At 38.4% G+C, this 15,817-nt stretch overlaps 1 protein-coding gene across 14 annotated transcripts in view; it reads left to right on the forward strand.

Annotated features, from left to right (window-relative positions):
• Reps2 (RALBP1 associated Eps domain containing 2) overlaps positions 1 to 15,817 on the forward strand; it is a 223,985-nt gene that overhangs the window by 15,537 nt on the left and 192,631 nt on the right. The window lies entirely within an intron of this gene.

The following is a 15,817-nucleotide window of genomic DNA, read 5'->3' on the forward strand; positions in this document are numbered from 1 at the left end:
AAGGACATCTAGGTCATTTCCAGATCCTGGCTAGTATTAATAAAGCTGCTGTGAACATAGTTGAGCAACTGCCTGTGTTGTGTGGTAGAGGATCTTTCAGGTATATTCCAAGGAGTGGAATAGCTGGGTCTTGAGGTAGCCCTATTCCCAGTTTTCTGAGAAAGCGCCAGATAGATTTCCAAAGTGGTTGTACACGTTTGCACTCCCACCAACAATGGAGAAGTGTTCCTCTTTCTCCACATCCTTGCCAGCATGTGGTGTCACTTGAATTTTTGATCTTAGCCATTCTGATGGGTGTAAGATGGAATCTCAGAGTCATTTTGATTTGCATTTCCCTGATGACTAAGGATGTTGAAGACATTTAGGTGTTTCTCTGTCATTTGATGTTCCTCTGTTGAGAATTCTCTGTTTAGCTCTGTATTCCATTTTTAATTGGATTATTTGGTTTGGTAGCATCTAATTTCTTGAGTTCTTTATATATTTTGGATATTAGCCCTTTGTCAGATGTAGGATTGGTGAAGATCTTTTCCCAGTCTGTAGGCTCTGTTTTGTTCTGTTGACAGTGTCCTTTGTCTTACAGAAGCGTTTCAGTTTTATAAGGTCTCATTTATTAATTGTTCATGTTAGAGCCTGAGCTGTTGGTGTTCTGCTCATGAAGTTGTCTCCTGTGTCAATGAGTTCAAGGCTCTTCCCCACTTTTTCTTCTAACAGATTTAGTGTATCTGGGTTGAGATCTTTAATCCACTTGGACTTGAGTTTTGTGAAAATGACAGCATTTTTACAGAAATAGGATGTTTATATGTATTGGGTGGCTCACATATTTAATAAGCCCTTAGAAGGCTGAGGTGGAGAATTGCCAGGAATTTGAGAACTTTCTGGGTGACACAGTTAGACCCTGTCTCAAGAAAACAAAAAGAATCTTTACATTATACATTTATCAGAGATATATCAGGGATGGATTACTGTAGATTAGATATTGGCTGATCTTATTCATTGTGATAAAAACATACATTTTTATAACATATTTGGGTTTTATTATTTTGATGGCTTATATTTCAATATAGTTTTATAGTTTTATGTGCTTTATTATTATTATTATTATTATTTTGTACATATACATTTATATTATTACACATATATACAATAAACTACCTACAACAAGAAGAACCACGAAACAATCAGGAATTATATAAATGTTACAACCATAGTGTTTTGGCTATTTGTATTTGGCAGCCTTGAAGAAAACATCTTTCCTATCTTGGTGAGTCTAAAATTCTGAATGTAAATCAATAGCTATCGTTTCTCATCATTATCAACCTAAAACATCTATCTAGACCTAAAACCATCTTAACCCCTAAACAACTAAGCTTAACTGTAAAACTAAACTACCTGGTCTTCAACCCTATCAGAGACTTGAGAAGGAATGCAATTAATTACCTGAGTATACAGGGAGTGCAGGTTAGCAGCTTCCAAAATGAGAAAATGACAGAGACTGTTTTCTACCTGAATAGTCACTCAAAACTCTCTATAATGTTGGAGCATCATCTTTAGTCTTCTGGCCTGATATATCTGACAGACACATTTGTGAGGCAGGAACTATTGAGGACTTGCTTACCCTGTCTTGGCAGAGTTTGGCTGTCAACTCTGCCTGCATCCAAGCTTGCCCATTTTTAGGCAGAGTTCTGTCTGTGGCAGAAATGAGGACATTTGAAGCCATCTCCATAAGGAGGTTCATTGATGCTCATCATCTTTGAGGTAGGCTGGGTGTTGCCAGGAGTTAACCTGTCTCATTGTCAAAGACTGTTTTTGTTTTTCGAGACAGGGTTTCTCTGTGTAGCCTTGGCTGTCCTGGACTCGCTTTGTAGACCAGGCTGGCCTTGAACTCACAGCGATCCACTTGCCTCTGCCTCCTGAGTGCTGGGATTAAAGGCGTGCGCCACCACGCCTGGCTTGTGAAAGAATCTTTAAAAAAGTAAAATCATCTGTCTTATGTGCTTTATGTATTTAAAACATTATTCTTAGAAGACGTCTACCTACTACACTATGTATCTGCATGCAGATACACAGTATCTGGGGAAGATGAAAATAATTTTTTTTTGTTGCAAAAATAGTTTAAAAGCCTTGCTCTAAAGAGCTACATGGCATTAGGAGTAGAAATGTATGTTCTTCCTAGCTTACTCGTGTCCAAGTTGGGAGTCAGGTATGCTGTAAGGATGCTGTGGTTCCCCTGCTTTTAGGCCTTCTTACAAGAAGCCTAGAGTGAATGGATACTCAGCTGCTTCCTTAGGTACTTGGTAGTCACCACAGTCCTGATGTCCCATCTCTGATTTGTGCTCCTTACCTTTAGTCTAGCCCTCTCAGAGGGCTTCACTAAGCAAGATAAAGGACAAAAGAGTTAGGACAGACGGTGGAATGCCATCCTGGAGCAAGTGCCAGCTGCCTGCTGGGCCTGTTTTCTTTACACTTTTTATGTGAGAGCCCTTAGTGCTAACAGGCTGGAAGGCAAATGCCATTTTGACAGCTTTGAGAAACTCAGCTATCCTCTACAGCAGTAGTCCTCAACCTTCCTAATGTGTGACCCTTTAATACACTTGCTCATATTGTGGTGACCCCCAGCCATAAAATTATTTTCATTGCTATTGTTATGGATTGTCATGTAAGTATCTGATATGCAGGATATCTGATATGTGACCCTCAAAAGGGGTTGAAACTCACTGGTTGAGAACCACTGTTGTACATCTGTTGGTAATTAAGCTAGTGGGAGATGTTTGTTTTCACTTAGTCCATTTGTAGCATTTTGGAGAAAAATAGTTCAGTCTACTTGGGGTTTTACCCATGTGAAAATCCCAAGCAACTGAAGTAAACCCCATAAATTCCAGCTATTAAGATTTCTTTATTAAGTGAGGCCTGGTAGTGCAGATGTAATCTTGTTACTTGGGGCATAGAAGCCAAAATGATGGTAAATTCAAAGCTTCCATTGGCGACATAGACAGTTTAGGTTAGCCTCAGCAACTTAGGGAAACTGTCTCAAACATTAAAAAGAATTTTTAAAAAGATTGGAGCTATAGCTCAATGGTAGAGTATTTGTCTAACATGTGTGAGGTCCTGGATTCAATCCCCTGTATTGCAAAGCATTTTATTTCAAGGCATTCTTTTTGAAATACTTAGTGTTTGTCTCAGATACTTTCAAAAGGACATATTTAACACAGTAATCTCTTTGTCTCTCCCTTAGTTCAGAGTCAGCTTTGTGAAAACAGATGTCGATACAGCAACAGCTTTTTGCTCACAGAGCCATTTGTTATGCTCTACCCTTTGAGTTTATCTTTGGAATTATAGCATTTTTTTCCTCTTTAAAATTATATTTTGCTCATTTCTAGCTCAATCCATTTATCCACAAATTTCGGGAATTCCTTGTTTTTAATAGCTGAGTAGTATTCCATAGTGTATATGTACCACAGTTTCTTTATCCACTCTTCTACTGAGGGACACTTAGGCTGTTTCCATGTTCTGGCTATTATGAATAAGGCTGCTATGAACATGGTTGAGCAAATTTTCTTGTTGTCAGTAAGTTAACCCAGAAGGAGGAAGAATCAAATGGTATATACTCACTTATATCTGCATACTAGCCCAAGGGGCATGTCCCACAAAAGCCTTCACTTACCAGGAAACTGGGACAGAGGGGAGGACATCCTATTGGGACTCTAAATGAGAGACACATGGGAGAACAGCAAAATAAAAGGATACAGAGGGTCCTAGAAATCTACAAGTAGAACAATATGATAGGCAGATTTGGGCCCAGGGGTCCTGCTCAAACTAAGGCACCAGCCAAGGACAATACAGGCGGTAAACTTTAAACCCCTACCCAGATCTAGCCAATGGTCAGAATATTCTCCACAGTTGAGTGGAGAGTGTGATATGACTTTCTCACGTACTCTGGTGCCTCATATTTGACCATGTCCCCTGGAGGGGGAGACCTGGTGGCACTCAGAGGAAGGACAGCAGGTAGCCAAGAAGAGACTTGATACCCTATGAGAATATACAGGGGGAGGTAATCCCCCTCAGGAACAGTCATAGGGGAGGGGAATAATGGGAAAAGGGGGGGGGGAGGGAGGAATGGGAGGATACAAGGGATGGGATAAACATTGAGATGTAAGAAGAATAAATTAATTAAAAAAATTATATTTTGCGCCGGGCGGTGGTGGTGCACGCCTTTAATCCCAGCACTCGGAAGGCAGAGGCAGGCAGATTGCTGTGAGTTTGAGGCCAGCCTGGTCTACAAAGTGAGGCCAGGACAGCCAGGCTACACAGGGAAACCCTGTCTTGAAAAAACAAACCAAACTAAAACATAAAATTACATTTTGGTGTGTGTGTGTGTGTGTGTGTGTGTGTGTGTGTGTGTGTGTGTGTGTGTGTGTTTGTGTAGGTCAAAGGACAACTCACAGGAATTGGTTTTTCTTTCTATCATGTGTGTCCTGGGGATCAAACTTAGAATGCTAGGCTTGCCTGTAAGTTCGTTTACACACAAAGCCATATCATTGGTCCTAGCTCTAGGGTTTTTGTTTGTTTGTGTATTTTGTTTTTGGAGACAAGGTTTCTCTGTGTAGCTTTGGCTGTCCTGGACTCAAATGGTCAGGCTGGCCTCAAACTCAACAGAGATCCGCCTGCCTCTGCCTTCAGAGTGCTGGGATTAAAGGCGTACACCACTGTGCCTGGCTGCCCTGTTTTTGTTTGTTTGCTTGCTTGTTTGTTTTTCAGGCAGGATTTCATGTAGCTCACCTTGACCCTGAACTGGCCTTGGAGTAGAGGTTGATCTTAAGTCCTAGTCTTCTAGTCTCTTCCCTCCACCTTCCAGATATGTGCCACAGCACACCCAACTTAGAAAGGTTTTATCATCCCTCCTTAGCATGTATTCTCATGCTTTCACAGTTTTAATACTGAGAGATGACAATAAGAATACTCTATGTAGATTTTAGTGTGTGGATGTTTTAGCCTCTTAAATTAGTCTTTGTTCCAAGATCAAGGTTTTTTTAACCCCAGCACTACAGACACTTTTAGCCCGAGAAGTTGTGAGGGTTTGAGGGGGCTGTCTTGTGACATCTGTGATTTCTATCCACTTAATGTGTCATTCCTGGTAATGTTGTAGAGGCGGAGTTGTTGCTTTTATATCGATTCTGTAGATGTTGGATGCCTTGCTTAAAGATATGGTTAGATGTGTGTATCTGAGTAGAGGCAGGGCCCATCTCTTTTTTCTTCCTTTCTCCCTTCCTTTGTTGCTTGTTGCTTCCTTCTGTAGCTCCAACTGGCTAGAAATTTTTCTGTATATACCAGGATGGCCTTGAACTCACAGCAGTCCTCCTGTTTCAGCCTCCAGAGTGTTGGGTTTATAGGCACGAACCACCAAAACCAAACCAAAACAAAAACTATTTATCTTGTTTGTCTGTTTGCTCGAGACAGGGTACCACTATATAGCTCCACTTACCTCATCTTGCAGTCCAAGCTGGCCTTGAACTTGCTTACTCAGCTTCCCGAGTAGTTGGAATTATAGGCAAGTACCATGATGCCCAGCTCTAATCCTTTTAAAGTCTTCTAAAAACAGAAGTAAAAGGAATACTCTTAAGCTCATTTTCCTAGGTCAAAGTCACCCTGATGCTAAAGTCAGATTCAGGTACCACAAGAAAAGAAAACTTAAAGCCAGCATCTCTGAAGAACACATACACAGAAATCTTCAATAAAACACTACCCAGCTGATCCAGTGGCATATTCAAAGGATCATAAACTGTAAACAAATGGGGTTTATCTTGAAATTCAGGCTTGCTGTAAATACACAAAACAATGTGATACGCTATAGCAACAGAGTGAAAGGTAAACTGGTGAATGGTCATTTCAATAGATGTTTCAAAAGCACTGGACAAAGTTACACGTCCTTTCCTGATAAAAATTCTTAACAAAATAAGTATGGAAGGAAAAATTTCAACATAAGGAAGGACATTTGTGGAAAAGGTCCACAGCTAATATCAAAATCAGTGCTGTCTCTCTTTTAGGATCCTATACAAGGCAAGGGTACTCACTCTCATCACTTTTATTCAAAGACAGTATGAAAATTACTAACAAGAATAGTCAGGTAAGCCAGGGATGATGTTAAATCTGTAATCCCAGTGCTTGGAAGGTAGAGGTATCAGAATTTCAAAGTATGCTTTAACTATATAGCAACTTAGAGGCTAGCCTATTAAAACCTCACATATAACCCCTTATACAACCCCACAATGGGCTCTATAACCCCATTTTAAAAAAAGGAGTGGGCTGGAGAGATGGCTCAGTAGTTAAGAGCATTGGTGGTTCTTCCAGAGGACCCAGGTTCAATTCCTAGTGCCTACATGGTGGTTCACAACCATCTGTAGCCCCTCCAGGGGATCCAGCACTCTCTTCTGGTTTCCTTGGACACTGCACATATGTGGTGTGCAGACATACACACAAACAAAACAGACATATACATAAAATTAAAATGAAAAAAATTTAAAAAGGGCAATAAGGGGCAAGAAAGAGATGTAAGTGGCATCTAAATCTGAGAAGGAGAAGTAAAATTGTCCCAGTTTGCAGATGACATAATTCTGTAGGAGGAAATACTGAAGTTTGATAGAACTAATAAATGAATCTGATAAAGTTGCTACAAACCAAACGAACACACAAAGTCAGTTGGCATTTTTGTACAGCAGTACTGGAGGTCAAGCCCAGAGCCTTATGAATGCTAGATAAGTGCTTTCTCTACCACTGAGCTATAGCTCCAATTAATTTTGAGACAGGGTCTCTTTATATAGCCCTGACTGGCTTGGAACTCACTATGTAGACCAGGCTGGCCTCAAACTTACAGATCTGCATATTTTTGCCTCTAGGTGCTGGGATTAAAGGGCATGTGCCACCATGGCTGACTTATATACAGTTCTATTTATAATAGTCTTTAAAAGAAAGAAAATCAGTTAGGAATGAATTTAACTGAGGAAATGAAAGACCTATATGCTGCAAATAGTATATATTGATGAAAAATTAAGAAGAAATGTAAGTAGAAAGATATTTATGTGCTTGAGATTGGAAGAATTACTATTGTTAAAATGTTCTTGTTAGCTGGGCCTGTAAACCCAGTAATCAGGAGCTGGAGGCAGAAGGATCAGGAGTTCAAGGGCATCCTTAGTTACATAATTACTTCAAAGGCCAGCCTGAGTCACATGAGAGCCCTTCCCCAACAGAACGCCCAAATAAAATGTTCATATTATCAAATATAATTTATATATTAAAATTTTTATAAAAATTTATAATTTATAAAATTTATAAAAATTTCAAAGACTTATTCACAGAAAAAAATATTCTAAAATATATGTGCTGTTTATGAAGACCCAAAATAGCCAACACATTCTTCAGAAGAAAAAGCAAAGATGGAGGCACCACACTTTTTCATTTTAAATTATATCAGAAGGAAATAGGTAATAAAATGGAATAAAAACAGACAAGTGTATCTGGTTAATTAGGGTTTGACAAGGCCACAAAAGAGACAAACTGGAAAAGTATTTATCAATAAATTATGGGAAAAATTGGATATTAACATGTATAATAAAGAAAGAAACTGGATTCTCATTTTATAACATATATAAAAATCTACTTAAAACATGCTTTTGTTTCATATTTTAAAAAATGATCAAAGTAGATAAAAGACCCAAATATTAAACGTGGGACTATAAAACTTACAGAAGAAAACATAGGAGGAAGGATGTTTGATACTGGCTTTGACTAGTTGTTTTTGAGACTGGAGTCTACCGTATAACTCAGGGGGCCTCAAAATCTAGACCTTCTATTTCGGCCTCTGGAGTACTAAAGCTATAGGTGTGCATCACCACATCTGACTCTATTCCTTTTTATTAAAAACCATCTATTTTTCTTTTTGTAGTACCAGGGATTGAGCCAAGGGCTTCTCATATACTAGACAAGGTTTTAGCCACTGAGCTATATACCTCTAGTGATCCTTTTGCATATCATGCACAAAGCACATACAACAGAAACAAACATAACAAGTTATTGGGGCTAGAGAGATGGTTTCGTGGTTAAGAGCACTTGCTGCTCCTTCAGAAGACCTGGGTTTTATTACTTCTCAAGTTTCTGATGGGGTTGAAGACCAGATAGTTTAGTTCTACAATTAAGCATAGATGTTTTGGGGTTAAGATGTTTTTGGGTCTAGATAGATGTTTTAAGTTGATAATGACGAGATATGATAGATATTGATTTACATTCAGAATTTTAAACTCAGTAAGATAGGAAAGATGTTTTCTTCAAGGTTGCCAAATACAAATAGCTAAAATGCTATGAATGTAACATTTATATAATTCCTGATTGTTTCCTGGTTCTTCTTGCTGTATGTAGTTTATTTTACTTATGTGTAATAATATAAATGTATATGTAAAAAAAGACACATGATTAACAAAACAAGTCCTAACACATTGGCAAGGATATGGAGGAAAAGGAACCTTGGTAGACTGTTACATGCAAAGTAGATTAGTGTAGCCACTATGGCAAAGAATATGGGGGTTCCTAAAGAAAACAAAAGAAAGACAATAAGTAAATGGGGCTCTGATCTAGCTCATGGAGATAGCACTTCCTATGCAAACACAAGGACGTGAGTTTGATGCTGAACTCTCTCTCTCTCTCTCTCTCTCTCTCTCACACACACACACACACACACACACACTACTGCCACAGGATTCAACAATTCCTCTTCTGCGTATTTAAGAAAAATCTCTTCTCAAATGTTCCTTGTAGTTTTTTGACAATGGCTAAAATGGCTTAAGTGTCTGTCAGCTGAATAGAGGAAGAAATTGTGGCAGGCACACACACACACACACACACACACACACGCACACACACACACACACACAGAAACACAAAATGGACTTTAATTTTTGAAAAGATACCTTGCTTGCGACAGTATTAATGAATAAGAAAAAAATTATGCTAAGTGAAATGAAACAATCTAGACACAGAAAGAAACCTACTACATGATCTCATTTATGTGTGGAATCTGAAACGGTTGAGTACATAGAAACAGAATAGAGCCATTGCTAGCAGGGCCAGGGGAAGATAGGAAATAGGGAAGAATATAGGACAACAGACACAAAATTGCGTTTATGTAGGAAAATAAGCCTGTAAGTCTAGTTACAGCAGGGGTTTGGTTAATAATGTGTTGTATATTGAAATTTTACTAAGAGGGTGGATTTTAGGCATTCCTATCATATGAAGTTATATATGTGTATGCACATGTACCAGCATGCACATATGCCAACTCACAATGATAACAATGGAAGGTGATGGAAATGTTGTTACATGACTCTAGTTATAATTTCAATATGGATATGCATGCCAAAACATTATCTCATATGCCTTTAATTTATACAATAAAAACACCTGTAAGCATGTATATACTGAGGATATATATATATATATATATATATATATATACATACATATGATTTTTTTTGTATCTTTCTTAAGCCCACTAAGGCCCCAATCCGACATCTTAAAAAACTTAAATCCTCCCCATACATTTTAAAGGAAAATGCAAAGAAATAGCTTTGTTCTCTTTTGCATTTTTTTTTTAACAGATTACCATATCTTCTGGAGAACTTGTTGCCATGGCAACAAATTTTATCTATCTTTGTTGTATACTGCATAAAAATAGCCCTTTGTGTTGGAGAATGATGTTGGTGACAGGCTGCTCAGTGAATGTATAGCAGGATGCCTTGTCAGGGGCAGTTTTCCAACATTCCGTTGTTTAAAGTTGTGAAATCAAAATGAGTATTGATTTTTCCCTCTCAAAATGTAACTTTATCTAGCAAATGCAGGTACTGGCGCACTGGCGCACTGTTTAATTATGGATTTCAAGCCTTCCTTTGCAGGCCAGGTCAGTATGATGGTAGAAGCTACCCCATGGTGATGAGGAACAGCTTTGGCCTTCTTTTGTTGCTCATACAGGGTGGGGAGCACAGGGTTGATGTAGAGGGGTGGTAGGGGCAATTTTCTCACTCTAGAACCCAGCTTCTTAGATTGTAGGTTGCAGCCCTGTATGGGGTTGTGTAACTGAATGTACAGTAACCCAAAATTAATTCAGAATCAAATAGCATCAAATCCTAGGTGGTTTTGGCAGCACTCGTTCACATTGGATTACATGCCTTCACTGTAGTCTGGTTCGGAACACAGTGTGCACCTTGTGCTCTATAGCCCTTCACAGGGCACCAGTGAGTGCTGCCTGAGACACTTTGGCTCAGATGTGAGACTCTTGTATGTTATGAATTGTAGTGCCCTCCCTGTAAGAACAAAGGGCTCTGTGCTTATAGAAACAGTAGTTTAATTATAGAAAATGAAGATTTTAAATATTTTCTTACTACCAAGTAAGTATTAAATTACTATAGCTTTAGGTTATATTGTGTTAGAAGCAAGTGGCTTACGTCTGTAGTTATAATACTTGGGAAGTAGAGGAAATAAGGAAATTCAAGACCATGTCATTCTTGGCTACATAGTATATTAGGAGAACAACCTGGTTACATGAGATAACGTGCACACACACACACACACACACACACACACACACACACACACACACACAAATAAATGAATGTTTGATTATAGAAATTGAGTTGCCACCTTGAGTTTCATAAAATAAAAGCCATCCAATGAATTTTTGCTTGTGATAAGGGCAGAATATTCAGCTATTTCTGAAATTCCTCTAGCATCCCTTTCCCATTTTGTACTACATATTTATCTGAAGCAGCATTCTCAGAACTGGCAGTAAATATCTGTGTAAAGTGTTAAGGATGCTCTATGTTCTGCTGTGTCACATATCCTTCCAGAATTTAAGTTTTATGTAAAAACAAAGAAGTACATCCATTGTATTAGCTTCCAAATTTGCGTTTTGTCTTGAACAAATGGTAAAATTATGAGTAGAGTAAATAACTATTTTAAATTCAATTTAGGTATGACTGAATTATAATACTATTTAATATACCATATAGTTAGGGTTATATAAACAAAGATTGCAAGTAGCAAAAGTTTAAGAAGCCCTGCTCACTGGGCATGGTGGTGTATGCCTTTAATCTCAGCCCTTGGGAGGCAGAGGCTGGGGGATCGCTGTGAGTTCGAGGTCAGCCTGGTCTCCAAAGTGAGTCCAGGACAGCCAAGGACACACACAGAGAAAGACCCTGTCTCGAAAAACAAAACAAACAAACAAAAGCCCTGTTCTAAGAACATAGGGTTCTCTGCCTAAGCACTTCATACTTTGAAATCATAAAGTAGGAAGGGGTCAGGCGCAACAGATGAGCTCTGAGGTGTTATCAAGCAAGAACTTCTGTGGCTTCGCAAATAGAGCAGCCTCTTTGGAAAGGTCAGCTCTCCCTGATGGCTTTAGTATTGGCTTCACACATGTAGCCAAGGATGGAATCTGGTCCTACTCTTCATTTTTCTTTAAAAAATTCCTTTGGGCAAATTGTTAGAGTAGCACCACACAAACGTTTTGCTGTTTTCTTGTTCTTTTAGAAATCTGTCTTTTATGTAAATAATAGCTTCCTGGTGTTGAAATAAAATGCACTATAGCTTTGAGAAAACCATCTTGAGAAAATATGGGAGTTTTACAACTAGAAGCAACAGCTCTAGTTCTGTTTGCACTGAGATGGATGGGGGTGGGGCTAGAGAGATGGCTTAGTGGTTCAGAGCAGTTACTGCTCCTGCAAAGAACTGGGTTTGATTCTCAGCACCAATATGGTCGCTCACAACCACTCATAATCTCAGTTGTATGGGGACCAAGCATGTACATGGTATATATATGTATATGAAGGCAAAACATATATATGCATAACATAAACATATCTAAAAAATAACATCAGAAATTGGTTGACTGGCTTTCTGGATATTCCATACTACTCTTAGGATTTTCGTTTATTAACTCACTAATACCTGTAATCATTTTGTCAGTATTTATTGAAGGAGGCATCCTTGCTATTTTGTTTGAGTAAGCTAAATTTTTTTTTTTTTTTTTTTTTTTGCGTGAGCAGTTTTGTTCAGTTTAAGACTTGGTTGCTTTTTCCTATGTACCAAGATGTTGAAGTGTTCGTTATGCTGAAAACCTAAACATATTTTTCTATCAGGAGTTGGTGAAATACTGTCTGTGGGCCAAGTTCATCTGCCACTTATTTTTCTATAATGGTCTACAAGTTAAGAATGGGTTTTACATTTTAAAATGGTTCTTAATTTTTGTAAGAAAAGTAATTTGTGCACGTGGGAATTACATGAAATCTAGATTTCAGCTTCTTTTCACAAAGTGTTAGGGGAACACAGCCACCCTCATCTGTTTCCATATTGCTCTTGCCTGCTTTTGGATGATTGTGGCAGAGACCAGAAAGCCAGTAGGGCCTGAAGTGTTTGCACGAAAAGTTTGCTGCTTCACTTGGTGATCTCCTTCTAGAATGGGAAGTTATTTAGAAGAGTCAGAACAGATCATGTGCAGGTTCCATGATCCATTTTCCCCTTTGTCCCACTAAGTATTTCCATTTTCCTAAACTTAGTTCTATGTACTATGGCCCATCTCAAATAAACTTGGCTTCATTTTTCTTTCTGTACCCATATTAGTTTTTAATCATGGCTATTCACACCCCTTCCAGTGAGGCTGAGTAATGCATTTTATCATCTCACTGGCTAATATGTTTCCTTTGCTAGAGCAGTAATTGTAATCTCTCCAGCTTTTTCTGTTTCTAACCATAGTGCTTTCTGCTTTGGGCTTTCAGCCAGCGTATAAACACTGACAGTTTAATAATCTGAATTAAGCCACCTGGGCTGAGGTACATTTTTCACTTAATAAATCACACACACAATTATAATGATATATTCTGCACTCATCAGATTGAACTTAGTTGGCATGACATACAGTAATCAAGTGTGGAACATCTAGCAATTAATTTTTTCTCATTTCCCTCTTAAAATGTAACAATGCTACTGACTTGTAGCCCACATCCCATAAAACTTGCACATTTAAAGTATGCAAGTTAATGGTTTTACTATAGTCATAGAGTTGTACAACTGTAACCAGTATTTAATCTAGAATATGTCCATCACTTCCAAAAGAATCCCCATATTTCCTAGTGGTGGCCTCCAATCCTACTGTTTCTAGACAGCCACAGAGGCTGTTTATGTGTCTATGTATTTGCCTTTTCTGGACATCGTATAGAAATGCATTCATAAGTAGAGCACAATGGTGAACTCCTACGATGTCAGCACGTGGGAGGCTGAGACAGGAGAATCACTGCATGCTTGAGGTTAATCATGTCCTTCTGGGGATGCAGAGCAAGAATCTTTTTTTTTTTTTTTAAACAAAAACAACAAACAAAAAGAAATGCAGTCATGTAATATATAGTTAGTTACCTGTTGCTGATCAACTCCATCTAGTATGCTTTCAAGGTTTATCTATGTTGTAGCATGTATTAGTATTTCTTATGGCCCAGTATTATTTCATTGTATGGATAGACTACATTTTACTTGTTAATTCATCAATTGATGGATATTTGTTTTAGTTTTTCCTTTTGATAATTGTGAACAGTGCTTCCATGAACATTGGTATATGAGTTTTTGTGTGGATATGTTCTTTTGAAATTGTATGTGGGAGTAGAGTTGTATCGCATTCTGTGTGGATACTCTTTTGAGGAACTCCTAGATGCTTTTGCAAAGTTGCTTAATTCTTGCCACCAACATGAGCCTTCTCATTTCTCCACATCCTTGCTAACAGTTGTTATTGTCTTCTATTTTGAATTTAGCTAGCCTACTGGGTGAGTAGTGGTAGCCCATTGTGCTTAACGGTTTGGGAACAAGATATCTCTTTGTAGAGCAGGCTAGCCTGGAACTTGCAGAGATAGTCCTGCTTCTGCTTCCTTATTGTTGGGATTATATGCATGCAGCACCAAGCCTGCCTAATACTGTAGTTTTAATTGGTAGTTCTTAGATGATTTATTTATTAATTTATTTGGTTTTTCGAGACAAGGTCTCTCTGTGTAGCCTTGGCTGTCATGGACTCACTTTGTAGACCAGGCTGGCCTCGAACTCACAGCGATCCACCTGCCTCTGCCTCCAAAGTGCTGGGATTAAAAGTGTGTGCCACCATGCCCGGCTCTCCTGATGACTTATAATATTGACTTTTTTCCATTCTCCTTCCACTTATTTATTTTGAGACAGTTTCATAGTATGGTGGTCTAGAACTCACTATGTAGCTTAGGCTATCTTTGAACTCACAGTAATCCTCCTGCTTCAGCCTCCTGGGTCCTGGGGTTACAGTTATATAGCACTATATCTAGCTTTGACAATCTCCTCATATACTGATTGGATACTTGTATATTTTCAGGGTTTTTATTTTGAGATAGTGTCTTATGTCTTCCAGGCTGGTTTCTTTCTTTCTTTTTTTCCAGGCTGGTAAAGTAGTAGAAGATGATCTCAAACTTGTGATCTTCTTGCCTGTACTTCCCAAGTACTGGAATGATAGCTGTGTACCACCATACCCAATATATTTAGTTCTGGATCCACCCAGACTCAGTGTGTGCTAGGAAAACACTAACTATCCCCAGCCTTATATGATATATATATATATATATATATATATATATATATATATATATATATATATATATATATATAAATACACACACACACACACACATACACACACACACACACACACACATATATATATATATATAAAGATTGCCTGTCTATTTTAACAATTGTAGTGTTTTTCTTTATAGCTTGAATTGTAAGGGTTGTAAAATATGTTTTAGATATAGATATTCCATCAGATAAATGATTTTCAAAAATTTTTCCCATTCTTTAGTTTGACTTTTTCTTCCTTTCTGATGCCTTTTGAAATAAGGAAGTTTTAACTTTTGATGAGGGATTAAATTTTTTTTTTGGTCATTTGTGTTTTTGGTGTTTTTCTTAAAAATACTTAAACTCTTTTTTAAAATTTGTATCAATTTATTCAGATTACAACTAAATTGTTATCCCATCACTTGTATCGTCCCATTCATCCTTCCCTCCCGCTTTCACCCTATTCCCTCCCCTAGGTCTATGACTGAGGGGGACCTCCTTCCCCACTATATGGTCATAGGCTATCAAATCTCATCTTGGTAGCCTGCTTATTCTTTCTTTGAGTGCCACGAGGCCTCCCCACCAAGGGGAGGTGGTCAAATATGGGGCACCAGAGTTTATGTCAGAGTCAGTCCCCGCTCTCCACTCAACTGTGGAGAATGTCCTGTCCATTGGGTAGATCAGAGTAGAGGTTCGATGTTTACTACTTGTATTGTCCTTGGTTATTGCAATAGTTTGAGCAGACACCCCTGGGCCCCGATCCACCCGTCACGATGTTCTTCTTGTAGGTTTCTAGGACCCTCTGGGTCCTTCTATTTCCCCATCTCCTATATTTCTCTTACCTAGAGTCTCAGTCGGATGGCCTCACATCTATCCCAATCTCCTGGTAAGTGAAGACTTTCATGGGACATGCCTTTTGGGCTAGTGCCCAGTTATAAGTGAGTATATACCATGTGAAAAAAATACTTAAACTCTTAAAGTATTGAAATTATATGTATTGATTTCAATGCTGGGAAGGGTACACATGTGCCACAGTGTACGTGTGGAGATTGGAGGACAGTTTTCAGGATTGCTTGTCTCTTTCTCTGATGTGGGTTGTGGGGATCAAACTCAGGTCATGAGGCTTGGTGGCAAGCACCTTAACCTACTGAGTCATCTCACT

The sequence above is a fragment of the Acomys russatus genome, chromosome X, assembly GCF_903995435.1.
Source record: "Acomys russatus chromosome X, mAcoRus1.1, whole genome shotgun sequence".
In the NCBI taxonomy this organism is placed as follows: Eukaryota; Metazoa; Chordata; class Mammalia; order Rodentia; family Muridae; genus Acomys; species Acomys russatus.